This window comes from Vicugna pacos, chromosome 31 (assembly GCF_048564905.1).
Source record: "Vicugna pacos chromosome 31, VicPac4, whole genome shotgun sequence".
Classification (NCBI taxonomy): domain Eukaryota; kingdom Metazoa; phylum Chordata; class Mammalia; order Artiodactyla; family Camelidae; genus Vicugna; species Vicugna pacos.
The window spans coordinates 8,519,996-8,547,352 of record NC_133017.1 but is presented as its reverse complement, the minus strand read 5'-3'; the positions used below and the strand labels follow the sequence as shown (position 1 = coordinate 8,547,352).

At 42.9% G+C, this 27,357-nt stretch overlaps 2 long non-coding RNA genes across 2 annotated transcripts in view; both read left to right on the top strand.

Annotated features, from left to right (window-relative positions):
- LOC140690699 (uncharacterized) overlaps positions 1-27,357 on the top strand; it is a 316,124-nt gene that overhangs the window by 90,210 nt on the left and 198,557 nt on the right. The window lies entirely within an intron of this gene.
- LOC140690700 (uncharacterized) lies at positions 904-25,708 on the top strand. The gene is made up of 3 exons (XR_012065959.1): positions 904-1,102; positions 2,490-2,659; positions 25,519-25,708. It is a non-coding gene; the product is annotated as an uncharacterized lncRNA (long non-coding RNA).

The following is a 27,357-nucleotide window of genomic DNA, read 5'->3' as shown; positions in this document are numbered from 1 at the left end:
ATTTACTTCATTTTTTAAAATGAGATACTGGGGTTTGAACCCGGGACCTCGTACATGCTGAGCATGTGCTCTACCACTGAAATGTACCCTCTTTCCCAAGGCAAGTTTTCTTATCCATTATTATGAAACTTAGGTATTCAAATATATTGGATATAAATCTAGATCTTTTGATCCTACTGTAGTCCTTTTCTTTATCTTCTGCTGAAGGGGGTTGGGGAAAGCAGATCATTTGTTCATTTCTTTATTTAGCATTCTTGAGCAGTGACTTTGCATCAGGGCCTTGCTAGTTGCTTGGAAACAGAAAATAAGAAATGACCCTTCTCTGCAGGGGCAGGAAGCCTAGACCAAAAGCTGGGTAATGTGATCCGAGCTACAGTAGCCATGTGCAGATTCTGAGGACAAACTGTACCCCCGGATTTGCTTTGGCTTCCCTTGCCTTCTGGCTGATACACACCAGGTCACCGCCACCCAAATGGGCCTGCAGCCCACAGCAGTGTATGTACCTCAATCTCCTCTCCCCTCTCGGCAGGGCCTGCAACATGAGCATCCCTGACTTCGTGCAGTGTGCTGAGGAACACCAGACGCTTCCCGTTGTGGTCAAACCCATGGGGATCATCTCAGAGGAGAATTTCTTTTGCATCAATAAGCGAATCTCCTTGGTGAGCCATATCAACCCTTGTGGCCCCCAGTGGGCATTCTGTATCCACTAAAAGTACCACTATGCACCCGAGAATGTGTGGAGTGGCTTCCAGAATCACCGCAATGTCGTGGGCCTTGTCACCATTACCGACTGTCTCTCGACCAGGGCCTTTGAGAAGCTCCACATGCAGACGAGCTTTATGGCACCACGCTTAATGACTCTCAGCTCTTTGTCTTTGTGCTGCATGGGGAGGTAACCGAGCAGCCACCCACCGACTTGTCCTTCAAACTACGAGGACTGCAGGGTGGTGGAGAAGAGGGTTGAAGACTTCACTGAGTCACTCTTTATCTTGCCCAAGTCCAAGTGGCTGGATGGGGCCCCCAAGAAATCTGAGGAGAAGATCCCCCTCGTCTACATCCCGTTCGAGAAGGAGGACGTCATGGGACTGGACACAGACAGCAGGTAAGTCTACCTGGAGGCCAGTCCACCCTGGCTGTGTTCCGGATTGCTTCCCTACATCTAGAAAGGAATCAGCAAGGAAGAGAGCTGTCTTGTAGCCAAGGGGGGAGGGAGGTGCAGCCCGCCGGTTTACAGACATTTCAAAGTGAATCCGCCTTTGTTTCAGAGAGATTCTATTAGGGTTAGTGTGGACACTTAATCCCGCTTTTCAGCCAGGACCATGATGGGACCCCTGGAGTTGCTGTCCAATAGAGTAGCCACAGCCACTGATGCTAGGAGAGCTGGGGACGAGGCTGCTCTGAGCTGAGATGTGCTGTAGTTCAAATGCTCATCAGACGCTGAGGCTTGTCTAGTAAAATTATATAAACTATCTTGTTACTTCCTATATTGATTACATGTCAAAATAATAGAATTTTACATACAGTAGATTAAGTAAGATCTGTTCTTAAAATCAGTTTCTAGTATTTTTTTTTTTGTTGGTTGGTTTGTTTCTTTGTTTACCGTTTTAATTGTGGCAACTTGGAAACTTCCTTTACATGGCTCCCATTTCATTTCTCTTGGGCAGCCTGTCCTGAGACAGTCTCATCCCTTTGCTTATAGATGAGATGCTGAATCCCGAGAGGCAGCGCTGGTTGAGCTGGGGATGGAGCTGGTGTCTCCTGCCTCCCAGGTCCAGAAGTTGATTGGCTCAGGCCCTCTCTTCCTGCCCGACAGCCAGCATGCCAATTTAGGACATCAGAAACACCACCAGGGACTTCCGAATGAACTCCTTATGCAGGGAAAGGCATATCATGAAGTATGGGACAGAGCAGGGAAATGTTCATCCTCACTTTGTCCCTGTGATTAAGTCAACGGCCCCACTTTGCCTCTGAAATACAGAGGAGCTCTTCTGGGCTGCCTAACCCCCACCTTCTGCTCTGTTTCCCCGTGTGTCTATCATGATATTCCTCGGGAAGAAGAGGGTGAGATGCCTTTGCCAACTGTTTGTCCCCCTTTGCTGTAGAGAGTGAGGGAAGCTGTTTCCCCCCGGCCTACGGCCTCGGGACTTGAGTCTGGAGAGCGCTCATTGCGGTCCCACAGGTGACGGTCGGAGGACCTGGCACGTGCTGCCTGGCCCGCTGTGGAGGCGGTGCTCTGTGATTATTGAACTTACCTAGGATCAGATCCTACTTTCTGGTTGTTGGTAAATTGGAGGAGAAGATGCTAGAGAATTGATAAAAAGAAAGTCCAGACAAGCCCTGTGTGTGAGAGGCACAGGGTACCCAAGTTCCACCTGTGAGAGCCCACCTAGCGGGCTCTGGATGAATTTTCTGTTCCTCCCGGACATACCTCTATGGCTTAAGGAAGGGGCAAGGCTTGTCGTGACCATGATCTGTACTTGTCCACACAGGGCCCTGTGATCTACATGCCCGCACTCCCGTTCTGCTTCTTGGAGATGAGCTGGCATGTTTATGAGCCTGGGCACTGCTGAGGGAATAGCTGCCAGCACTGTGCTACACCGAGGCTGGCTCTGTTCACCTCTCATGTCACCTCCTGCTGAGGCCCCAGGCATTAGTCAAGGTAGGTGCATCAGTGCAATGTAAGCAGCGACTGCCATCTTCCCCTGGACAGGCTGGTGGTTGAGCAGTGGAAGCCTGGAGCCCTGCCCCAGTCCCCTGGCCAGTGCCTCGTCTTTTATCATAGGAGGTACTGGTGACATTTTTGCTCAGCAACTGCTTGGCTCTGAGTCTACAGACCCACCAGAGAATGACAGCTTGTTTTTGCCTTTTGAAGTCTGCCCTTTGGATTTGGCTTAGTAGCTGGATGTGTACTTAGCCCATAGTGGTTGACAGTGTCACCATTGTTTACCAAGAACCTCGTGTACCAGGCATGGCTTCCAGCATCAAAATACAGCAGCGCATTAAAACTCCTTCCTTGTGGGACTGTCTGTTCTGATACCATAAGGGCTCAGACAGCATCTAAATGTCAATGAGATAACGAGGCCAGTGAGCTCGGGTCAAGCACATTCTCCTCCAGTCTCTTTTACTTCATTGTTGCTTTTACTATTCCACAGTCATTAATTTTTTAAACAATGCTTTGGTGCAGGAGAGGAGACTAATTCTCTCCTGCTACTCTTGGTGGAAGTGAGTTCAACTGTCAAGCCTGAAATGCGACCATAATTTGTAGCTCTAAAGCTGCCTAGACGCATGTAGGTGGAGTTTTGGTTAGGGGTGCTGAGCACGTTGGGGTCCCCGGGCAGCACCGCTCCCCTCAGGCCCTTGCCTTCCCTGGAGCAGGAGGTGAGGTTGGGTCTCATCGTCCCCGCGTCCCTGGCCTCACACACCCACGTAAATCTTGTACATGCTGTGAAAATCATTTTTGTTCTTGTGTGTTTCTAATTTTCTCTTGTTCCTCTTTTCCTTTTTCTTTATTCCTTTTTCTCTTGTACTGCCCAGTGAGCATGTTGTTGGGTCTGAAAATGTGGGCTGTTCACACCCTGCATATGAAATAGCCAGATTTCCCTCCGTACTGTCTCCATCTCTTTTAAAAGTAAAAACTTAACAGCTGCCTTGATCCATGTATTATCCTGGTCATCTTTTTATTTTCTAATTTTTTGGAATATTTGTTTTGTTAGCCCATTACCCACTGGAGATTGATACCTGTTAAAATCCTTGCTTTGAGGAACCTGTTTGGTCCTCCTTATATTTGGTGACAAATGCGCCCTTATTAAATTTGTTTGAATGTTTTGAAAAAGTGAAATGCGAATTGGTTTAGGCAGCTGCTGAGGAATTCTTTTCATGAAGTATTTAAACTTGGAAAGTCAAAGTCTGCAGGATCTTGCTGTATTCCTGCTTTTACACAAACGTGCTCGGCATGTGGTTCCTGGCTGTCGCTGTGTGACGTGCGTGACGTGCGTGACGGAGCTTCCTGGCCGGGGGTCACTGGTGAGAAAGTGGCTGGATCGGGGGTGAGCAGCTGTAGGGGACGCTGTTGGAGGAATCAGTCATCATTTTGTTATTTAATGTTTTTTTTTGCGTTCAACTTCCCCATGCCATTTACTTTACTTTGCCTTCATAAAGGGGCAGAATTGTGTCTAAAATCCATGCCACTCTTTTGTTCCCTTTACGAGGCTTGTTTTTCTGAGTATCAGGACAACATGGCCTTCTCCTAACTAGCTGGCTCACCTGGATCTGGTGGACACAGGGACCGCTAAAAGGGACCGTAGCTTCCTCTCTGCTTCAGCCAGTGGGCATTCAGAGCCGGGTCTGTGGTTTGCCTCAGCAGCCGTGCAGGCCTCCCTGCCCCAGCCTTTACTTTTAACCCATGGTGGCAGTAAATAGCTGTCTCCGTGTCTGTTGCAGCTGACGTCCACCACTGTCTTGTCATTAGTTTCCGGTAGTGAGTCTCCAACACCCCAGTCAACCGTGAAGGAAGATGGTTTGACCGACCTAGGAACTTGCATTCTCACCTCTACCCTGGTTCATCTCACCCGGGGGAAGGGTTTCGCCACCACCATCATGCTGTCCATGAGGCCTTGTTTGTCCTTTCATGCTCTGGTCCAAAAGTGGACACTTCATTTTTCACTGAATTTGCCTCGCTTGAGTCAGGCCAGAATATCTGAATGAGTCCATTCTGGGTGGGGAACAGAATAGAAGTAAATGTCTCAAGTAGATGGAGTCTAGGCTGTCCAGGTTGGCAAATGAAGGCTGGGATCTGTGATGGCCAGGCTGCACCCTGGACACAGGCCTTTCCCGTTGCTCCCGAGAGTCCAGGGGTCGGATTGAGAACAGACTTTCCTGGGATCCTCCATCCTCATCTGCTCACTGGCAATTGTGTCTGCTAATTAGGAGCTCCCCCAGACCTCAGGCCCTTCAAAGCTCAGACCACGGGAGAATATTGAGTCCCTTCTCCTGGGCCTCCTTTGTGAGAATCCAGTGCTTTTTGAGGTGACCCGTGCTAGGAGATGCCTCCCCCTCCAGGGAGCTCCCTTCGGAGGACTGTGACTCAGTGCTGTGAGCTTCTGGGGTTCCGGCCGTTGTCCCTGCAGAACCAGACTTGATATGGGCTTAGCAATGGAAAAAATAGGACTGATTCCAGGGCAGGGCTTGGGGGAGGGAACAGTGAAATTGAATGTGACCTCAAACAACTAGGTGGGTGCTGGGGCTGTTACTAAAATGGGGAGCCTGGGAGGTACCTGCCAGGATTCGAATTCCAGAGTAAATGGTGGACATGAGGCATTTTTAAGATGCCATTTCTCATTCAAGTTAGGACTTCAAAGAGGCACTCGTGTCTATGAGACTGGGGCTCAGGTGAAGGAGCCGGACTGGAGATTCACGTTGGGAGTCGTCATTCTCAACTGGTGTTCACAGCCTTGCATGTGAATTAGATCATCTCGAGAGGTACAGACTTAGGCTGAGGGAGGGCAGGGCTGTGCCTGGGTTGGAGGAAAGCCCAGGCCATGCAGCTATGGTGTGTCAGTCAGCGGCATTTGCGATTTTCAGACAAAAGCCATTTATCTTTAAGGGGACGGGGGAGGGCAGGGCCAGCCAGGAAGAAATCTGAAGGGAAGGTTGTGGCCACGTGTGTGTCTTGGGAAGCTGCAGAGGCTGCAGGGTCTGGGAGGGGAGAATCCTCAGAAGCTGGAGTCGGAGTGGGGTGAAGGTAGTCACACTCACCTATGATGGGGGGAGTCCTTGGGAGTCCCCACCCTACCGGACTCGCTTTCCCATGAACAGAAGCAATCATGCAGAGTTTCTGAGGTGAGAAAGGATGGGCGCTGGGAGGGGAGCCAACCTGGAGAATGGTGCTTGGAAATTTCTGGAATAGTCTCATTGAAAAATACAGTTAAAAATACCCAGACTTTTAAGAACATTGATAGTGACTGGGGACGAGGCTGTTTTTCTGGCCTCCTAAGCGTAAGGCATGTATCCGGGGATACACAGAAGATACGGGCAGTCTGTTCCGGGGGCTTGATCCTTACTGGGGGAACAGTGCAACTTTAAAGGGGGAGAAGGTCAGCGGAGATAAACTAGCCAGGCCCCGTGTCAGGTACCAGTCGGCCGCCCTACTTGCATGTTGCATTCACATCCATGCCTCCCAGGTGGGCGGTGGCAGCCCCCTTTTGTGGATTGGGAAGCCTTCTCAGAGGGGTTAAGGAATTGGTTCGTTTAGCGGCTAGTAAATGCTGTAGCAGAATTCAAGCAGGGCCTTGTCAGACTTCAAGGGCGTGTTTTCTCTACTAATTCCAGTACTTCCCTATTGTACCTGGAATGGTGAAGTGGATCACTTTTGGAACCTTTCAGAAAAAGTGCGATTTAAGTGCCTCAGGACTGTTGCACAAAGCGCAGTATTCTTTGATGATTCTGAAGCACCGCAGTGCTTTTCACCCCACAGATGTAAGGTCTCACTCCTTTGATGATGACGTGGTTGCAAATGACGTACAGGTGCAAAACCAGACTTAGCAGCTTCTGAAGGGAAACTCTCCAGTTCTCCCTTGATCTGCTTTCTTCCACGGGATGTAGCTGTGCTGCAGCATAAGGCTGAGCTTTACTTACGGAGTCAGGGTTAAATATCCAAAGTTAGCAGAAAATGGTCAGATGGAGAAAATCGACGTTGACAATTTATTTTGGGTTTCATTAGTCAAGATATACAATCAGTTAATGGCCCATATAACAAATGTTATTGAGTACAGAACATTGCATTTCTTACTTTCTAGTTAGAGTTCTCTTACAACATATGGTTGCCCGCTTTGGAACATCAGCTCCACCACAAGGGCTCCTGTCAGTGTGTTGGTGTGATTGCGTTTACACAGTGAATATGATCTGGGCTTCCTCAGCCCCAAACACTCCAGTGTAGAATCACGGTCTGTAGCCACCTCTTAGTCACGCAAATACTTCTAAAATTATATGATGCCAGAAAAGAAAGAAGAGAGAGAAAGAGAGAGATTGCCTTTATCAAAGTTCCTTTCAATTCTAACTGCAAACTGTTGTTGAGCATCTCTGGTTTCCTTTGGATATGAATATATACATTTATTTGCATGTAATCTGGGCTTTGGACTAGAACACCAAGTTCTTGCTGTCCAGAAGCCACAAAAATAGGAGCCAAATTGCACAAGTGTGAAATAGTTTATACTTTTTCCTGAGAAAGTATCCTTGAATTTGGGACTTGGGCTGTGATTTTTGCTTTTTGCTTTCCCCACCTCTCTTGTAATCTCTCACTCCTTCCCACGTGGCCCCCAAGATTTCGTGGTCTCAACGTAGCGGGCAAAGTCCCAGTTGGTCACCATGTACTGCTACTATACATAGAGCCCAGCCAAGACCTAAAGGACATTATCAGAGAGGACTTCCTGAAAGAAATGGGCTCTACATTCAGTTGTGAGGACAGAGTAAGAGTCAGCCAGGAGAAGGAGTCAAGAATGTGGCTCAGGTCACAGGTGCAGCCCGGGCAGAGGCCTGCAGGCTTTTGTTGTGGGGACCCGGGGAGAGTGCCCTGTGTGGTCCAGGGTGGAGGGAGCCCCTTCTGGGGAGGACACTGGAGAGTGTCTGGGGTGTAGGGCTTTGGAAGAATTTGGGTTTTTCTAGAACTGACATAGTAGACAGTGAAGGGTGTCATCAGAAATTGACCTTCAGGAAAGGTACTTCTGGTTTTGCTTCTGATATTCTACAGACAGAAGGGTCGGGACGGGCGACAGCAGGTATGTCTGTCCCTTTGAGACCCACCCCGTCATTCATTTATTCATAACACGCACACTACTGTGAGTCTAGGGGAGAGAGTGTGTATCCACATTAGTAAGCAAAATATATTTGCTTCTTGAGAGCTTAGCATTGTCAGAAGTTGACTTAGCCTAGAATGTTCTAGGAACAGGGGAACAAATTGTGGAGTTTGGAGGGAAGGAAGTCTTCCTTGGGAAACAGTCAAAATAATCTTGGAGGCAAGTGTCAAGTAGGAGCAGGTCAGGGGGCCCCTCAGTTCACTGGGGACCTGGGTACTGATGTGAGGCTGGGCGAGCAGGGTCAGTGGTGGGGCTAGAACTCCACCAGGGAGCCTCTGAAGGGTTTGAAGTGGGGGTGATGTAATCAAATTTGTGATTTGGGAAGGCTGCCGTGGCTCTGTGTGTGTGTGTGTGTGTGTGTGTGTAGCGGGGAAGAGGGGGTGGGTGCCACCAACTGGGGTGTCATTAGAAGACCATTCACAGGCTGGGAGAAGGGCGTCGGGGCTGCTTGGGGAAGGCAGGGGCAGTGTGGATGCTGGATTTCCTTATGGGGGCTTGTTAGCAGGGCCGCCCTAGAGGCACCTTGTGGCTGGAAGAAAACCGATGGAGGCCACCAGGTGGACTTTCGTCTTCTCTCCTTCCCTGCCTTGTGCGATGATCTTAGCTCAGCCAACATTTGGAACAGAAGAGCTAATTTTCAGTGTAGCCCAGGACTTTGTTGAGCTCGTTCGAGTGAGATCTGATAGGATATAGGTTTGTTTTCAGATCTGGATGTTTACTTAGCTAGAAACGTCCTGTCATTTTGATTTCCATAGTGGTTTTTATTCTTGATAAAGATTGCTTTCTTGCTGAGAGGAAATTTAATACAGCTGTTGTCTTTTTCAAAAAAAAAATCATATCTTTTAAGAACTTTAATACTCAAAAGAACAGAAATATATAAAATTGTTAAAGTAAGTGTTTGGTGTAGTTTCTTTGCTTTCTGAGCTAATGCGGAGTTAGAGCCTTTGCATTACTTAATAGCACATCCTTGTCAGTATTTAAAGAGCTGTTACTGAGCGCCCTAGGCCCCACCTCTCAAAGAATCATTAAAGTTTGCTGTGAAATAGTGAGGTCATAAAGGTCTTGTTTGCAGAAATCAAAGAGTTGGTTTATAATCCGCAGCATAACTCCATTTACAAAATAATAATATGTTCAAAATTAAGAAAGTGGAGGACAATTAATTTTTTTAAAGCTGAAACATAAACTTTCTTGTGATAATGTTGCAACTGGAGATTTTGAAAAGAAAAATCCTACTGCAATATCATCTACGTGGTATACATATATGAGTTTCAAGTTTGAAAAGTAACTGCGCAGTGGTTTTCAAAGTCAGGAGCATTCCAGCTCAGATACTGGCAGTGATGGTTGCTGGTTTTCAATGGTAGAGCCTAAATTTGCCTTCTTAGCTTTTTTTTTTTTTTTGTAGTGAGCGGGTTGAGTAGTGCTTTGCCAGCATGATTTTGAGACAATTTGAGGGCAGATGTCGTGTACCAGCAGTGAGATATTTCCATACATTTTATTTTCTGGACATCATCAGGGCACATGTGGGGTTTGTGCCTGCAGGCTGGAATGCTGCAGGACTCCCTGATCCATCACCGTTATGTCCTGGAGCTACTCCGATTAGTGAATGATTTTCTGTGGGTTGGGGTTAATGCGGTCTGATGGAGATGATCAGATGTGCAGTTAAAGTGCTATTACTTGAAATAACAGTAACCTAGAAACATGGCTCTAACAATACAGGATGAGGGAGGAGAATTGGTTGAGCTGCTTGCAGTGGGGAGTCTTCTCAGGTGTCTCCCTCACCGTGATTCCTGCCAATATCCGCCCCAGCCCTGCACGGAAGTCCTGCCGAAGCAAGCACGCACTTTATTCAGAAACGCACTGAATTTCCTTGTGTCTCTGTTGCTGGCTTTTTTTTGAAAGCACATCTTGCCCTTTGCTTAAATGCCATCCATGCTAGTCACCCCTTAGAGTCATTCTTCTGGACTTCGTCCATTCATAGCTGCTGAATGGATGAACAGAATGTAGTATCTCCATGAAGTGGAACATTATTCACACGTAAGAGTGAATAAAAAAGAAAAAAAAAGAGGAAAATGAAAAAGGCCACCTGTTTTGGGAAGTCCACCCTGACAGTTCAAACCGCCCTTTTCCCTTTGAAACCCAATCACTTATGCTCCACTCTACTCTTTTTGATAGTAATTACCACCTTCTAATAATCTTTAACGTTTTCAAAAAAAATAAAAGAGAGAGATACTGATACCACTTCAAAATGGACAAACCTTGGTAACAGCATGTTAAGTGAAAGAAATCAGACACAAAGGGCCACATATTGTTGATTTCAGTGATCTGAAATGCCCAAAATAGGCACATGCAGAGGCAGAGAGTAGGTGATAGTTGGAAGAGGCTGGGTGGAGGGGTGTTAGGGAGTGACTGCTAATGACAGGGGGATTGTTTTGGAGTGATGAAGTGTTCTGGAAATAGATGGTGGTGAGGGCTGCACAACCGTGAGTGTGCAGAAGACTGCTGAGCACTGTCTCTGGGAGGGCCTGTTGTAGGGCGGCTTTATTTTGTTCTCACCCTGCAATGTGAAGAGTCATCTGCTGTGGCCGTTCTACTCCTGTGAGAGGTGAGGTTCAGAGACTTTGTAGAGTCATGTTTCTTTTTTCCCCCTTGCTGAGTGTAGGCAAAAAAGGTTTAAGCCTGAGAAAGTGCTCCATCTGCAGAAATGTCTTTTAGTTTTGCATGGTGTAAAAATCTTAAGAACTTTTAATCGTTGAGGCCAGTCTGTGGGGGTAATAGCCCGTGAAGCCTGGGTGAACCCGGGAAGAGCCGCGCTTCCCTCCTGGACACGGGTGGGGATTTCACCCCCGTTTAGGCAGTGAAGGACCCAGACCCGTGAGCGGAGTTGACAGTTGTGAATATTTATGTGTATCCGCTGCTTCATCTTGGATATTAATTTCAAGCTGAGTCAGTTTATGTCGGCAGCATCATCCTACATCAGGAATTTATAGTATCTGCTCTTTGGGGTGAAGACCTGACAGACTTGATTATTTAACAGTCTCCCTTGAATTGATATCTCAGATTCCTTTGTCAAAAGCAAAACAGCAGTAATACAGACATCCTTTAATGCCGATGTGACCTGGAACTGGTTTAGTCTCTGTGCCTCAGTGACCTTATCTGCGGGTGGGGAAGATGATAACAGTGCTTCCCTCAGAGGGGCTGGTGAGGGGAGAGTGAGGAGCACAATGGGAGGACTTACACGCGATGCTCATGAATGACCGAATTTAGTGCTGTCAGCCTGGTGAGGCCTCAGGGGCAGAGATGTCAGAACAGAGCAGTCCTAGACGGAGCTCGATCCGTGATGGCAGCTGTTATGATCAGTATCACCACTGTGCGTTATCAGGTAGTTTTAAGGCTTGGTAATATGAATTCATGAATAATGTTAGAAGACTAGACATCTCAGATCCAGTTTACATAGTTCTCAAGGTTTCTTCTCAGAAATGGATGGTTTCTTCCCCATCATAAATCTGAGATGAGTCTCTAAAAAATTCTGTATTCCTCCATCTTTTTGCTTTAATTCTTCACTTCTTAAAAAACAAAGCTTTTAAATGGAGTTAATGGTGACTGAACTGAGGGCCTCATGCATGCTAAGCACATACTTTCCCAAATGAGGTATTATCTCCCCCTTGATTTTTTTTAAACTTTATTTTCTTAGTATTCAGAGGTTAGAGGCCTCTAATTCTTTTTCTGGAGACTTGTCCATGAAACTGTAAATCTATAATTAGTTTACAAAACTTGGTTTATTATAAAAATCAAAAGAATATCCTGCAATCCATCCAAAAAGAAATGCTCATGGACTTAAAATGTTTCTCCTTTAAGGTGATTTCTCCTTTTTGGTCTATCTTAATTTATTAACAGCTATCCTCATCATCATAATGACCAAACTCGCTCTGAGTGGACACGTACCTAAGGCTAAAATGCTTTCCTCACGTTTTACTTCATAGCAGGTGTTTGCGGGTTGGTATCTGTGTCTCCTTTTTTGCAGCTGAGGGATTGTGAGATGGAGCAGCTTGTCCCAAATCACACGGAGCTGGCGGTGGCTAGCTTGGTGCTGGAACCGAGGCTGCACAGGATGCATTTTTAATTGCTCCTCTAATCAGCCTCCCGTTGAGTGGTTACCCGAACTCCTGTGACTCCATAAATGGCCGATTATAGTGATCTCAGCTTGATGAGGCCTTCAAAAGAGAGACACCATTGAGAATGTGAGACAGAGTGGCATAAATTAAAATTGTACAGTTTCACAAATATTGCATTCTCAGGTAATTATTTAAAAAGTTAATTTTTTTTATTTTAGTGCTCTGTAAGCACTAAAAACAAAACATTAAAAATAATTATAGTGCAAATGAGAAGTGGGCTTTGAAAGTCCAACCACTTCTAATGATGTTACATGTTTTTCTCTAGTGGCCCTTATTGACAGAAATACTTAAAAAGACTGAATAGGTTTTATGTAGCCTTAATAGGGAAGAAAGTTTGTCAGTGAATATTGTAAGTAAAATTTTTACTCTTTTGTTTCCTTTTGATGAAAATGTACGTTGTTTTCATGGCTTAAGTACATTTCCTCATTTGTGAAATTTGAGTAATATCGTTTAAATCGTTTAGACGCCTTGTATACAAAGAACCCAAGAGGTGCTTAATAAAAATGTGCTGTCACAATGAGAGATATTTTAGAAGTATCAACTCTGAATACTGAAGAACATCGCTTATTTCTGATGCATATTCAAAATGTATATATATGTTAGATTTGAATATGGTTTAAAGTAACAAAGATTCATTTTTTTTTAGTATAGTATGAAGTTTTAATGAAATCTGTATCATTCTCCTGAGACAGGGAATAGTTAAATTGCCTTAATCAGATGACCTTGAAGATTATTTACACAGAAAATGTGTTGTTACAACTCAGAATTCATGTTGCCGTGTTACCATCCACTCAGACATTTAAATTCGTGGTATTCTGACCAGATCCACTAAGTTTAGTAAAATCCACATTGATCATTTTCAGGGAATAAGCTTCTCTCTTTTGTGATTAAAGAAAATTTTGATTTTTTTTCCTGCACTCTTAACAGGTTTAAAATATCAAAACATTGATTTGACATGTCACTTTTTTAATACAATGAAGCTCATGCTGTTTTATTATGTAAATAAACCTTTTTGTATTTCAACAAACTTTTATGATATCCTTGCTCTTTGAGAACTATTTTGCAAGATACTTAGATAACCTACTGTTGGAAAAATACAGATGTGACTTTTATGAATATAGGTCTAGTACAAATCTGTTGGTTTTTGCTACAGTGCAAGACATGAGGCCTAGGAGAGCTTTGCTGCCGATTACCAGGAGGACAGATTCCATGTCTCAGTTTCCCCTCCTGTAAAATAAAGTGGCTGGACTGTATTCTTTCCTCTTCTAAGATGAGTTTCCATGAGCCTATGTCTTCTGTTTATATTCAGGAGTATTAGCAATATGAGATTAAATACTGAACACCCCACCCTTCCCCGAAGCAAAGTGCAGTATGTGCTACATAAGCTTTTAGTTATCTGATTCTCGTTTCTGATCCTACAGGCAATTTTTGTGTTGCATGTTTTCCGGCAACCTGGAAGGTCATTTTAGCCATAGGTGGCGCTGTTGCACATTCTTACAGTCTTAATTTACCTATTTGTAATAGAAGGTTTAAACAAAGTTATTTTATTTTGATTTCTTTGCTTAATGCTTCAGAATAGCACAATGTCCATTACATCTGTCTTCCTCGAAAAATTATTCTGCTTATATCTTAGTTTTATTCTGTCATGTCACTGTGAACATTTTAGACTTGTTGTGCAAACAATGGAAAAATTGGACTTGCACTTCCAGTGTTAGAAACCAGTGAGCTGGGATTTTATAAAGAGCTAGAAGCGGCCTCTGGAGCACCTTAAAGCTGAGAAGTGTATTGAGTTCCCTGAGTATTGACCCCGCCGCTGTGCATTAATTGGTCGGAGGAGATTTGGTACATATACGAAGGTGTGTAGTTTTTTGACTTGGGTTTGTTTGCACGCGCTGCCACTGAGCCATGTGAGCCTGAGTCAGTTCGTTTGAGATTTTCCCTCGTCTGTGAGACGGGGACATTCGTTCTGCTTTGTAGAATTGTGAGAATTAGAAATTATGTAAAGTGTTTACCACAGTGTCTATGTCAAGAGGGCTCATAAACTTTAGCTGCTCTTTGGTGTGAAGCCATCATTTGAGAGTCTTTGGCAATTACTAAGAAACAGGGAAATAAGAAAAGCTGGTTTTATGATGAAAGATATTTGAGGAGGTTCCATTGTTCCTATACGCATAATTAAGCATCAGCAGAGTAAGAACTGTTACACAGTCGCCTTGAACCAACGTTAAGCCACAGGATTATTTGTTACTTCATATATGTTTGGGCCTAAGGAGATCCAATACTTATACACATGTTGTCTCCGGCAGCCAACTGAGAGATGACACAAAATATTAGACAGGTGATAAATGTCTTCTTTGTTACTGATGAAGCCACATTCTCCATGAACTTCAGGGCTGTGGGAAGTGCGTGTCATGATAATGTGTCCCATGTAGCTCTGGGCCACAGCGAGCCTTCCCTTGAGAGGACCTGCCCCTTCAAGCACAGGGCTTTCCTGCCATGGAGCTGAGCATCCCGGGTGCTTCCCACTGGTGACCAACACTGGAGGGAAAGGAAGGGTTTCAAATACCCTGCTTGTCTCCCCGGACTCACACCTCACTCTGTTAGTGTGATGAGTGCTAGGTGTGGGCCAGAGGCCAGAGGTGTGAAGTGAGAAGCACTTTCGATGTCCCAGAGGAGTGGTTAGGAGGCATCACCTCCCTTGGTTTAAACAGGTGGTGGGATGGAACAGAAGGGTGCTCCCCAAGAGTTTATAAAAGTAGAAATAAGGATTTTCTTTGGGACTTAGACTAGCCAGGAAACACATAAGATGATTAGAAAGGAGACTAGTAAATCACTTTGGTATTAAGTTGACATTCGTCAAGCACCAAAAGTGTGCTACATTCTTTTCTGGGAGTTTTACAGAAATGAATCCTTCAACTTTCTCAACAAGCGAGTAAGGAAGGTTTTATTGTTGTCCCAGGTTTACAGTGTGGAAATTGAGGCACACAGAGGGTAAGTAAGTTGGCCAAAATCACAGAACCAGCAAGTGGCACAGCTGGTATTTAAACCCTGGCTGTCTGGTTTTCAGGCTCCCAGAGATGGGCTTTGGGTGTTTAGATGTATCTGCATCACTGAATCTCTGTACCTCTGTGCATCAGTTAGCCCAGAAAGGACAGGGAAAGGAGAGTTACACAGGTTCTCATAGTCGTGTCTCGGCCACTGTCCACGGAGAGTGCACCGTGATTGGCGTTAATTGTTTTCCAGGCAGTATATCTGTTCTTATAACAGAAATTTAGTCCATTGAGTTAATCTAGAAACCCTTCCTGTTTTGCTTCTGTCCATGCTTGCCATGTGACTGCCTGCCCGTGATTGGGAGGTGGATGAGAAAATGTACACATGGTTGAACTCTGATATTTCAGTCTGGTTCATAGTTTCAAATCTTCTGTTACATTAATAAGTTAAGTTTCTGGTTTCCTTTCATCAGTGTGTCATGAGCTTGGTTAATGGGAAACCAGTCAATGGGAGCCCAGGGGTGCTGACGGTATAATTTCTGAGCACGTGTGGCACTTCTACCCGAGCAGACCTGGCTGGAGGATTTCCACCATCCGCACTGATTTCCCCCAACTGCAGGGTCCTCTCCCACCCCCGGATGTGAGGCTCGGAGCGCTCTGAGTAAGCCAGTCAGAGGCCAAGTTCACCAATCAGAAAATGGTGAAGTACCTGGAAGTGGGTTTAATAGAAGTAAAGGGCTTCCAGGTAGTCTGATGGGTTGTTCGAGTCCGTTTGGTGAAAAGCTGTTACTGTCTGTGGTTGAGCTACTTCTTTGCTCTTGAAATGTCTGGATTAGATGAAGGGATTTTAAATAGAAGAAAGGAGTGATTTCAGGTGGTACATCAACACCGGTAAGAAATGATGGATGACCGCCTGTGTGAGGCATAGACAGAGTCTTACAAACTTCATAAAATAACTTTAAAAGCTCTTCCATCTGAGTGCACTTCATATGGGGTCTAGTTCATCACTGGTCGTGCTGAGAGGGCAAATAATTGATGATGTCAGAAAGGACACGGAGGCATCAAAAAGGTCTCAGTCATGTTCCCTTTTTAAAGGATGAGGCACAGTGTAATATATTTGAGCTGGTTTTTCACTGAAAAATTTTTAGTGTTTTCTAGGACTCCACAGTGCCCCAAGGTTCCATGCAGCTGGGTGTCCCCTCAGAGCAGCTCCGTCAGCGCTTGCCCTGAGCTGACGCGGTGTCACGGGGAGCAGGACGGTCAGCGTCCCCGGCTCCTCCGAGCTCCATCTCCTCTTCCGCAGCGCCGGGTTCCTCATCTGTGTCTACTTAGTAGGGTTGCTGAGAATCACACGTGATGCTTGTCAGATGTGATTTGTGGTTGTCTCTGTGATTGGCATATAGTCAATATTTGATAGAAACACTTGTTTTTTTAGTATAATTGTAGCACCTAGATTGCAGTGGTTTTAAGTGTGCATTTTTTTTATAACTTTATTCTTGTTTTTCAATATGCACTTATTTTTATTAATTTTTTTGGAGGTACTGGGGACTGAAGCCAGGACATTGTGCATGCTAAGCAGATGCTCTACAACTAAGTAATACCCACCCTCCTTGTCTGCACTTGAAAATAAATATTGCAATACACAAAGTAGCTCTTAAACACCCTCATGGGACCTAGTATCTGTATAGACAGTTGAACACGTATGCTATTTCAATAAGAATAAATGTTGTTGGGACATACATTTCTGAATCTGTTAATGTGCTTAAAAAAAGATCATAGGTAGTGATAAAAACGAATCTTTGATCCAGTACTTCTTAGGGTCCCTTTTGCCATCAAGGGAAATTACATTCTACAGAGAAGGCTAATTGGGTCTCTTTGATGTTTGGATGGTTTAGCAGATGATCTAGGCTTTCAAAAGCTGGCAGTTTTGTATTTTAAACTAACTACAAAGTTATCTTCTAGAAGTTGTAAATACTAAGCTTGTGAAGTGCCCAGTAATCCAGGGGGTATGTGTCTGTGTCTGTGTGAACGTTTTTGTGTGTGATTTCAGGAAGGTAGAAATAACTTCCATATAGACTTCTGATACCTTTCTCCTCCAGTTCATGGTGTAGTCATATATTTATACAAATAAATTGATATTCTTTTGTCATTTGGCATATTGGGAATAAGAGATTCTCATACTTGTTTCAGAAGTGTTGGGGAGAATGGCTTAGAAAATGGGAGGAGAAAGAGGCAAGGAGGCACTTCACACTTTGTGCAGGATATGAGAAACTGTAGCTTTTCCTTTCTCTTTTCCTCTAAAGCCAACTGGCACTGAATTGTAACCTACTATTTCTCAGAATGGCTTTTCTGATCAGATACAAGTGCCTCAGATTTTTCAAGGCAACATGAATGATGAAATGTGTTTCAGCAGTTATCATTAAAAGTAGTTTTATTTTTCAAGTAAAAGCTGTAGACTTTTCTTACTTCCAGCCGTACAAGAAATTCTCATTGATATATGTACATGATCTATCTGCTTAGTTTCTCTTTTTTTTTTTTTAAGTGCTGGTTTCATTGTGGTTTGAATGAATGTTTAAAATTTCTGGATGTTGATCTTTAGAACATGCTGATTTATCAGAACTGTTAAAAACCTGATTGTTCTTTGGTCCTTGTTTGGTGGGGCACCCTTTGATTTCTGTTGTCTGTTAAAGAGGGAAATTTATCCTCTAGCCTGCAGATCATTAAGTGAATGCTTTGCAGTGTGCCTTTAAAATTCTTTGAATGCATTGAGCATGTTTGTCCAGTGAATTTTTTATTGACTCATAGTAATGACGTTGCTTTGATTCTTTGGATTTTCCTCCTCTCCACAAGAATTTGAATTCTCTGTTGCATTTTGTATACGTGTTCTTCAGAGGGGAAGAACTTTTGTTTATTTACAGAGGTGGAATTTCCTATCACCTCTGAATGCCTTCTGTAATTAATACAGCAAATATCTGTTTTTGCAGTGCTTAATTATTTCATAAACTATTTATTGGCTTATGCAGAAACAATGACAAAGAGTGATAATAAAAATGTATGAGAAACTACGTTCCTTTGAAAAATAGAAATGAGGTGATCAGCATCACCCATGCTTTCTGCCTGACACACTCTCATGTCATTGTGTATCTTGATTCTTAGATGGAGTTGTTTCAGGTTTGTAGATTATTGTTTGAACACTTTTGTTGAATTCTTTCTCGAGGCTGATGTATACTGTTGGGTGTGTGGAAAAGGTAGAAGGGAAACAAATTATTTGTTTTGTTTTCAGGAGGCCTGAGTTTATGAGAAAAGAGTTGAGTGTGGGCTGAAAAACAGAGTGACACTCCTTCTCTTCCCGGCTAAATTGATAAACAAAAAAATCAATTAAGTGTATCAGTAGTTGACCAACAGAAGTTAGTGAGCCCAAACTGTCTAGATATGCCCAAAGGAAAGTACTGAATTCACCTGCAGAATTAGGTGCTTTACCAAGAAGAAGCAGCTTAGAGCAATCAGAAAAATCAGTAATATGATGAAATTTAAAAATAATATTATATTTTTTATTTCTGAAACTTTCCTACGGTAAGTTGTGTAGAGCTAAAATTAAGTTTCAAGCACCAGGAGTTAAGAGTGTGGGTGGTTCTGTATGATCGTTATTCATGGATGTGCCTAGACACTGCTAGAGTGGCTGAAGCTGGCAGGAAAAGACCCACAATCAGGATTTGTCACCCTCAGTTGTCCTCCATAATGGTTCCATGTGGGAGCCCATGATTGGGTTAACAAATTGTAACACACCCCAGTCGCCTGTGAACTTTAAGAAGAAAAAAATATGCTTTGAAACTGCTTTGCAAGCAAGTGCCTGTGCATCCTCTCTCCAGTCTCCTTGCCTTAAAAAGCAGAGACAATGCTTCTCTTGCATAGTTGAGGTTTTAGATAGCACTCTGCTGGTTGCAAAGCAAGGTCCGGGGCCCTAATGTATAAACGCTGGGCTTGTGTGCTGTTAGATATTCTATTATCCCGAAAACAAGGACCTGGCTGGTCTGGTAGTCTGCTTTGTAATTCACATATCTTAAAATATATCTTGTTCCCCTCACCCCATGACTTCCCTAAAGATACAATAATCCTTTGTACTCATTGTATATTCTACAATCTCTGCCTCACCCTGTCTTTCCCGGAGTTCCTCCTTACTATCACACAACTGTTAATGAATTTTTCCTTTTATTATACACAATAAATATGGGAGAATTTGAGAGGCTCTTGGAATTGGCTCCCTAATCCCTCTCAATTTCTTGTCTTTTTCCACAAAGTCTGGAGTAATCATTTCCTGTAGGTAAGACTTCTGCCAGCCAGAACCCACAGTTCCAGGTGAGAACGATGCAGGCTTTATATCTCCTACCTGAGGGAGAGAGAGAAGGTAATTGAGATATGCTCCCCTGTGTTCCCTTCCTGCCCCAGGGCCACAGCAGTTCACCTGCAGACTTCTGGCCTCTGCTCTCAGGGCCTCTGTCCCAGGACTGACTGCAGCCTTTTCTTCCCTTGTTAACATATTCTGTGCCTTTCAGAAGTTGGTCTCTTCTTTACAATTCAAACCTGGCAGATGTGATGGTGGTGAGCGTGCTGGTGGGCAGTAACTTGGGGACCCCCAGGAGCCATGCTGATTCTCCTGAGTCTCTCAATCGGGGTTACAGAACAATCGAGCTCCGAAGGAAGCCCATTCACGTGAGGTCAACAGAGCATTTCATCACTCTCATTTTATTTTTAAATTTTCAGTGGAGAAATTATTTGTAACAAACTGTTCCAGATATTTGGCCGCCTGCTTTCCTCACCACCATTTCCTTGTTGGCTCTGGTGCTTGTTTTTAGAACCAGGTTTCTTCTCTGGTCATTTCTAGCAGCTGGGCTTCCCGAAGCCTTGATCTGCATTTGAAGCAGAATGCTTCTTCTTGATGTGAAACTGATTTTCCTATTTCTGAATATTTTGTTTACACTCAGCAACTGTTTGAAGTGAAATGCTCTTGTCCAATTTCAGTTAACTCACATTTGCTGATCTCCTGCTTTCATGCTGAGGGCAGTTTCTTCTTCCTCTAATAAAAATTAGCAATTTGCATTTACTATGGAGGTGCTTTTTTTCTTAACAGTTTTAATACAATTCACCCATTAAAATGTACAGCAGTTTTTACTCTATGCCCAGAATTGTGCATCCCATTCAATCTTAGAACATTTTCATCCCCTCAACAGGAAGCCCCGTATGCATAAGCAGTCATTCCCATCTTCCCAATCCTCCCCCAGCCGCAAGGATCCACTCTTCTCTCTCTGTGGATTTGCCTGTGCTGGACATTTCATGTTAATCGAGTCACTTTATGTAAGTGGAACCGTCTATTGTGACTGACTTCATTCACACTGAGTAACGTTTTCAATGTCTGTCAACGTTGTGGCCTGGGTCAGTACTCTATGCTTTGCTATTGCTGAATAATATTCCACTGTATGGCTGGGCCGCACTGTTTACCCATTCATCACGTGATAGGCATTTGGGTTGTTTCTGTTTTTTGGCTGTGTTGAGTAGTGTCGCCGTGGACATTCTTTACGAGTTTTTATGTGGACATTAGTTTTCCGTTCTCTTACGTGTGTGCCCAGACAACAGAATTGCTGGGTCATTCAGAAACCAAATGTTCAACTGTCTGAGGACCTGCCAGGCTGTTTTCCAAAGTTGCCATGCTGTGTTTCGACCTCACCAGCAAGGTCTGCGTGCTCGCTTCCTCTGTGTCCTCGTTAGTGCTTGTTATTCTTTTTTTTTATTATAATCTATTTTTGTGAGTGTGAAGCGGTTTCTCCTAGAGGTTTTGACTTGATTTCCCTTACAGCTAATGCTATTGAACATCGTTTCATTTTGCTTATTGGCCATTTGTATATTTTCATTGAAAAATAAATTTTCAGATACTTTATTCACTTTTTAATTGAGTTGCCTTTTTATTGTTGAGTTGTAGGGTTGTTTGTTTGTTTTTTTTCATTTGGAGATACAAATTCCTAGTCAGATAAATGATTTTAAAAAAATTTCTCCTGTGTGCTGTTTTTTCACTTTCTGGATGGTGCACTTTGAAGCAAAATTTTAAATTTTGATGAACTCCAATTTATCTGTTTTCTTTGTTCCTTGTGATTCTGGGGTATTATTTAAAATCTGAGGTATTTTTTAAAAACTTTTATATATAAAATAACTTAATTTGTAGGACCGTTCTCGTAAATGGGTGCAGTTGTTGTCACCAGTCTATGGATAGGAGACTCAGATGCAGAAAATTTCACTGAAATATCACTGTCACACCTACCCAGTGCTGTGGGAATTCAGACCCTCATGTTTGTCCCCAGCATCTGTGCTCTTCACCAACATGCTCCACTACTGCCTGGAATCGTTAATGAAAACGTCTTTCTTTTTTTGATTTCTTGTTAGTTTGTTTTCTCATTAGGGACCTCATCTCCTTATTTTCATTTCGGAAACCAGTGTAGGTTTATTTTAGGTCTCATGTAGGCAGAAGCATTGCTATCAGTTAACTTCTTTATTATTCACTCTCCAGTGATGATTGTCGCTAGTTGACCTAATCAAGTCATGCTTAAGTCTTTCCTGCTCATGACACTAAAAACAGTCATGACTTACAGAATGCTCAAAGAAGAAAGTACTTGATTGATTTTATTTTGATAGCCAATCAAAACAATCAAATAAAAACCAGGTGTTGACACGGCTTATAAGCCCTCCAGAATAGGGTCACTGTCTTCCCTGTGTTTCATTTGTTTTGTCACAGTGTCTGGATAGTGCCTTGCTGTCCAGCAGATTTGTGAGGATACGGTGCTCGTGAATCATTGTAAGGACAGAATTTTGACAACAGACTGTGTTGTTCATTTCACGAGGGAAAAGATAATATAGAAATTCTGCTCAGATCTATTTTAAAATTAAGCTTAGAATTTTTAAAAGAATTCAAGAAACCATACAAAGATCTTTGTCACTAATTTTAGACCTATTTTAGACACTTTATGGTTACAGAGCAGGGTAACTTATCAAGTAGTTTTGACAAGAGGAGTGTAGTATTGATTTTTTGTTTTAGTTGAAATATTCTATTTGGTATAAAGTAATCAGTGCCTGTAAATGAACAAATATGTTTGTATTTCTATGCAACATGGGAGCAGGCTTCATAGGTTTCTATGTAATATATATGACTGCGTTTTAATCTGTCAGAGTTTTTTTTATTGTTTTTCAGCAATGTTGTAACTTTAGAATTCTTCTAAGGAATTCAAGCCCGATACTACTGCAGTTTGTACTATGTATCCTGTCTTATGCATGGGGTTCCACTGTCCCCTCAGTGAGGAATTTCCTCTCCTATTGAGTTAGTAGCAGAGTTAAAGGAACTGTGATTTCTAGGCCTTTGCTCTCCATGTGTTTCCAGTTGGTTGTTAATCACGATTTTCCCTTTCTTGAGCTTTCATTGTTCAATTAGAATTTTTGAAAATAGCTATTAATATGTTTCACCGGTCTCCCTAGGGACTTGATGTATTTGTGCTTTTCAGTTTTCAATTTATGAAAATTGTAAATGCACACTTGTTTTTAAGTACTCCTTTTTCACTAGATATGTTTTTACCTCTTTATAGTTAAAATAATTTTTTCCCAATGAATGGATCGGTGTGCATGTTTTAAAAGATACCTTACTTTTTATTTCTTATTCTAACAGATATATTCATTGTACACAATTTAGAAAATAAGGATAAACACAGTAATAACTTAAAAATGGCCTCTAATCTCACCTGGAGATACAGTTGTAAGGTTTGAAATTGAGAATTACAAGTCCTCTCAAATTGTTCTTGTTTTTCAAGTACGTTTTGGTTACTGAGACCCTCGAATTCCCATATGAATTGTAGCAGCAGCTAGTCAGTTACTGCAGAGGAGCCCGCTGGGATTGTGATCGAGACCACGTTGAGTATACGGATCGCTCTGGGGAGCACTCCCATTCCAAGAGCGCTGTCATCTGATCCATGAATGTGCATGGTGTGTCTGTCCTGGTATTTAGGTCTTCATTAATTTTTTGTCAACAATGTGTAGAGTTTACATAGTATTATTTTACTTTATATTTTTGGCTTTATACTGAGTACAATTGTGCAAGGTACCGGGATCAGAATTGTATTATTGCCCCACCACTTGCTGTCACCATGGACGCTGCGGTCTTTCTTTGCCCTCTGTAAAATCTTGCACAAAATAGGACGTCAGTAACTCTCTCTTAAATGATTGATTATATGATTGCTGGATGATGCTTTAGAGTCCTTTTGATGATGTCTTTTTCCCAGCATTTCCCCTCTTCTTAACTATGCCCTTTCTCTTCCTTTCCTCCAGCCTGGGTTTCAGCCTGCCTGTGGCATTGATTTTCCCTGTCTGTGGACTCTTCCTTACACTAGTTTACAATAATGTTACATGTGGGCTGTGGAAACTTGTTAGATAATCAGGAAAGAGCAAATACATTGCATGCTAGTATTTTTAGACTGTGGTATTCTTTTATAGATTCAAATTAAATCAGGCTGACCCCCTGAGCCATCCGCTGAGCTCTTTTCACCTACCTACAGGTGATACTGCTCTGGTTGCTGCATGCAACCTTCCCCCAAACTTGGTTTTGTAGTTGAGTAAGTCACCATCAGTGGAGCACTCTCTTTAAAAGATGAAGAGAACATTTACTCCTCCCTGGTTCAGGACTTGAATGAGATGAGGTAACAGTTAAAGAATGGAGCCCCACCTTATTCTGACCCCTGCTCTTTCCATTCCTTTCTCCAGGGGAAAAGTGTACAATTCAAAAATATAAAGATTGTGAGCTAATTGGATAGAGAAGACAACCGATCATTTATTAAATATCCTTTCATGCCAAAAACAAATGTATTATGCACACAAAAAGCACATGAAGTACGGTAGTACTGTGGTTGCAAATGTGGGTTTGAGTTCGATTCCTGCTCTGGAGTGTCCAGTCTTGTGAGATGGAGAACTGGTAGGTCGGCTTATCCTTTCCCGGACTTGTTTTTGGTCCTGTAGAGATGGGCTCGCTGGGCGTCCCCCTCCCGTAGCAGTGCTGTGGGGTGTAAATGACGCATGTGGGCAGCCTGAGCACAGCTGCTCGTTCCTCGTAAGTGCAGGATAGCATAGATTTTCCGGTGACGGCTTATGACCGCACTGTGTAGACACTCAGTGCTCCGAATGGATGCCTTGTGGTTTGGAGATGGGATTCTCAATTCTGTAAATACCCAAGGATTGTGTTATTGGGCCCTGCTGAGTTGAATCTATTCTTTAGAAAGTACATAGTGTAGATATATTTTTCAAGCATGCATGCTTTTTTTTCTTTTATTATTTATAATTCTACCCTCTCATCTCTTGGTGTGACATTTCATGGAATCCAGGAAACAGTCCTAAGCCACCTGCCTCTTCACACTTCTCTGTGGTGGTTTTCTTCCCTGACTAGAAGACGGTTTTGCATAGGAAATTTTCTTTGTTCCCCTTTCCTTGGAGTCTCTCTGTTTGTCTCCCCATCTCTCACCTGTCCATCTGTCCATTTCTCAATCCACTGATCCTTGTGACTTGTTCCAAAAAGCACTTCAGGCAGCTTACAGAAGAACAGATACCAAGTAAACAGGTGAGAAAGTGGGGCCAAGTTCAGACAGTGAGTCTAGGAGGTAAGCCTGTGTGAGAGTTGTAGGCGTGAGACACAAGCCTCTGCCCTGTGACTGATAAGATTGACAGCAACAGTGTGCCTTAGGCTCCCAGTAGACACAGGGAAGCAGAGTTTGTGTGAGATGCTCACTGGCTGTGAAATAAATAAGTGGTTTAGGAGAAGCTCAGCCTTTCCAGCTACTAAGGCTCAGGAGAATATTTTTAGTGTGTTCCAAAATCAGAGTATTGCTTCTTTTCTTTTTTCAGAGTTCTATGTATAGTTGGTTACATTCTATACCTGGAAATTTCTCCAAAACTTCTTCCCACGTGAGTCCCATGGCTCGGGAATGGGGTGGTTCTGCTCATTGACGGGTGTTGGCCAGAAACAAAATGACAGCCTCAAAGGAGACTAGGATTTGTCAGTTATGCTTTGTCAGTGTTGTAGATTTCAAAAAATGCTTTCACTATTTCTCTCCATCTGAGGCGGCAGCGTGCTTTCTTACCAGCGTCAGAAGCTCAGGGCCACGGGATGGTGAAGGCTAACTTCACTGCCGTCAAGACAGCTAAAGTAGTCACTACAGGCGTGGTGCTTTTAAGTAGTGCATTTCATGTTCTTTAATAGGTTTCAACAGGTTGTTAATTAACTGAGTTAATTAACATTTAATAAATATGATGCTTTTTTGAAAAGACAGTTATAGGCAGAATATAAGTTGTGAAAACTTTAAAAACGGTTTCATTACTGAAATTTCAGTAGGGAAGATTCAGTTTATCTTATTTACTCCTCTCTTTAAAAGTAACAAAGAAACAAGACAGAAAAAGCAGAGGATGATTTCTGTTCTTCCCCTCGGCTTGCAGGTGCCCTCACCTCCAGTGGCATCCATCCAGACACCAGTACTGACACTGGCCGTGCTCAGAACTGCCTCAGCCATGAAGACATTGCTGACAAATAGAAGGGGGCCGCGTCCTGTTACAGCAGGTGCTCTCACTTTGTGGGTCCTTATATAACTGTGCGGTGTTATTCAGGATCGCCCGTTCTACATTGTGTGACGCTGCTACGGTGTCTCCTAGTTATTTGTTTCTGTAAGTACTCGTGTATTTTTTTCACTGTGTGGTAATACACTTCTAAAAATGCTTTTTTCAGATGAAAAATAATGTGTATTTAATATAAAAGTCTGAAAAAAGGGCAAAAGGATCTTCCTGATCCCACTACTCAGAGATAATAAGTAACACATTAACATCTACTTTCTGTTCTTTTCATCAGTGTGTATTACCTCTGTCATAAAAACCAGTGAGCACTGTGTGCCTGTTTATTGTGTGGAGACCTCCATTTTCCATTCGGTTTATTACACGTTTTTCTACAATATTCTATCTCCCCTGGCATGATTTTTAATGACCAGTATAGCATTCTGTCTTGTGGAGGCATCGTCCATTTTTCTCCGGACTTAAATAAGCCTTTAAATTCCAAGTATACTTAACTGAAATACTGAAAAGAGTACTGTGGTGGTGCCGAAAGGCCCATACATCCCTTCCCATTTTTCCTGAGAGTAAAAACTGTTGACAATATGGTGTATATATTTCATGACTTTTATGCCTATGTGATATATATATATACACACACATACATACACGTATATGAGAAATCTATGTATATCTGTGTGTATATATGCTTTATTGAAAAAATTAGGCCATACTATATGTATTCTGCAGCTCGGTTTATTCACTCAAGTGTATATCATAGACGTCCTCCCACACCAGACCCACCCGGTCCTTTCAGATAGAGTAGTGGGGTCTCCTGATGTGCAGGTTTGGTCTCTTGTGTAAGGACACCTTTCGTGGGAGAGTACTGTGGACAAGGCCTTGGACTACGCCGAAACGCCGGACCCTTAGTGCCCACAGCTCGCCTTGATTTACCGCATCATTGTCTTGATGGTAGACACATAAGTTTTCTCCATTTTCCACTGTCAGAAAGGATGTTTGACTGGCATCCTTCTCGTACAAACATTCCTGTGATCTTGTATGAGTATTCCTTTAGTTAAAGTTTCTGGAAATTTATTCCCTGGATGTGACAACTACATACATCACAGGCTCCTTTCAAGTGACTCTAGAAAGTCCTTCTCCTGTGGGGAATGAAAAGATGTAGAATAACTTATGTAACCAATTCTCTATAGCTGAATATGATTTCACTTCAGCTTTTCTTCCCACCATTGTAAACAGTGCTGTGTAAATGCTCTGATGAGAACATCTTTTTGAACTGATTTTTTTTCTTAACGAAATGATTCCTAAAAGTGGAGTTCAGTCCGTGTGTACACACGTTTTTCAGAGTTTACATATCCATTGGCATGTCGTCCTCCAAAAAGATCACTCACAGTTTGTTCTATGAAAGATGTACACTAGCTAGAATATCTTTTAAAAATATTTGCCAATATGCTGAGAAAAGTGCTTTTTCATTGTTTTAGTTTGCACTTGATGACCAGTGAGGTGTTGAGCATTTTTCACTCATTAGTCTTCTGACTTTTAAAAAGTGAATGATTCCTTTTTACTTTTGCACACATTTAAGTGAGGGAGCGTCTTGTTTCTTTGTGACAGCTCTTTGTATGTTATCAACATTAACCCCTTGTCTTCATCAGCATGTATCACAGAGCTTTTCCTTGTCATTTCTTGCCTTTCATTTTGTTCAGTAGGTTTATCTTTGCT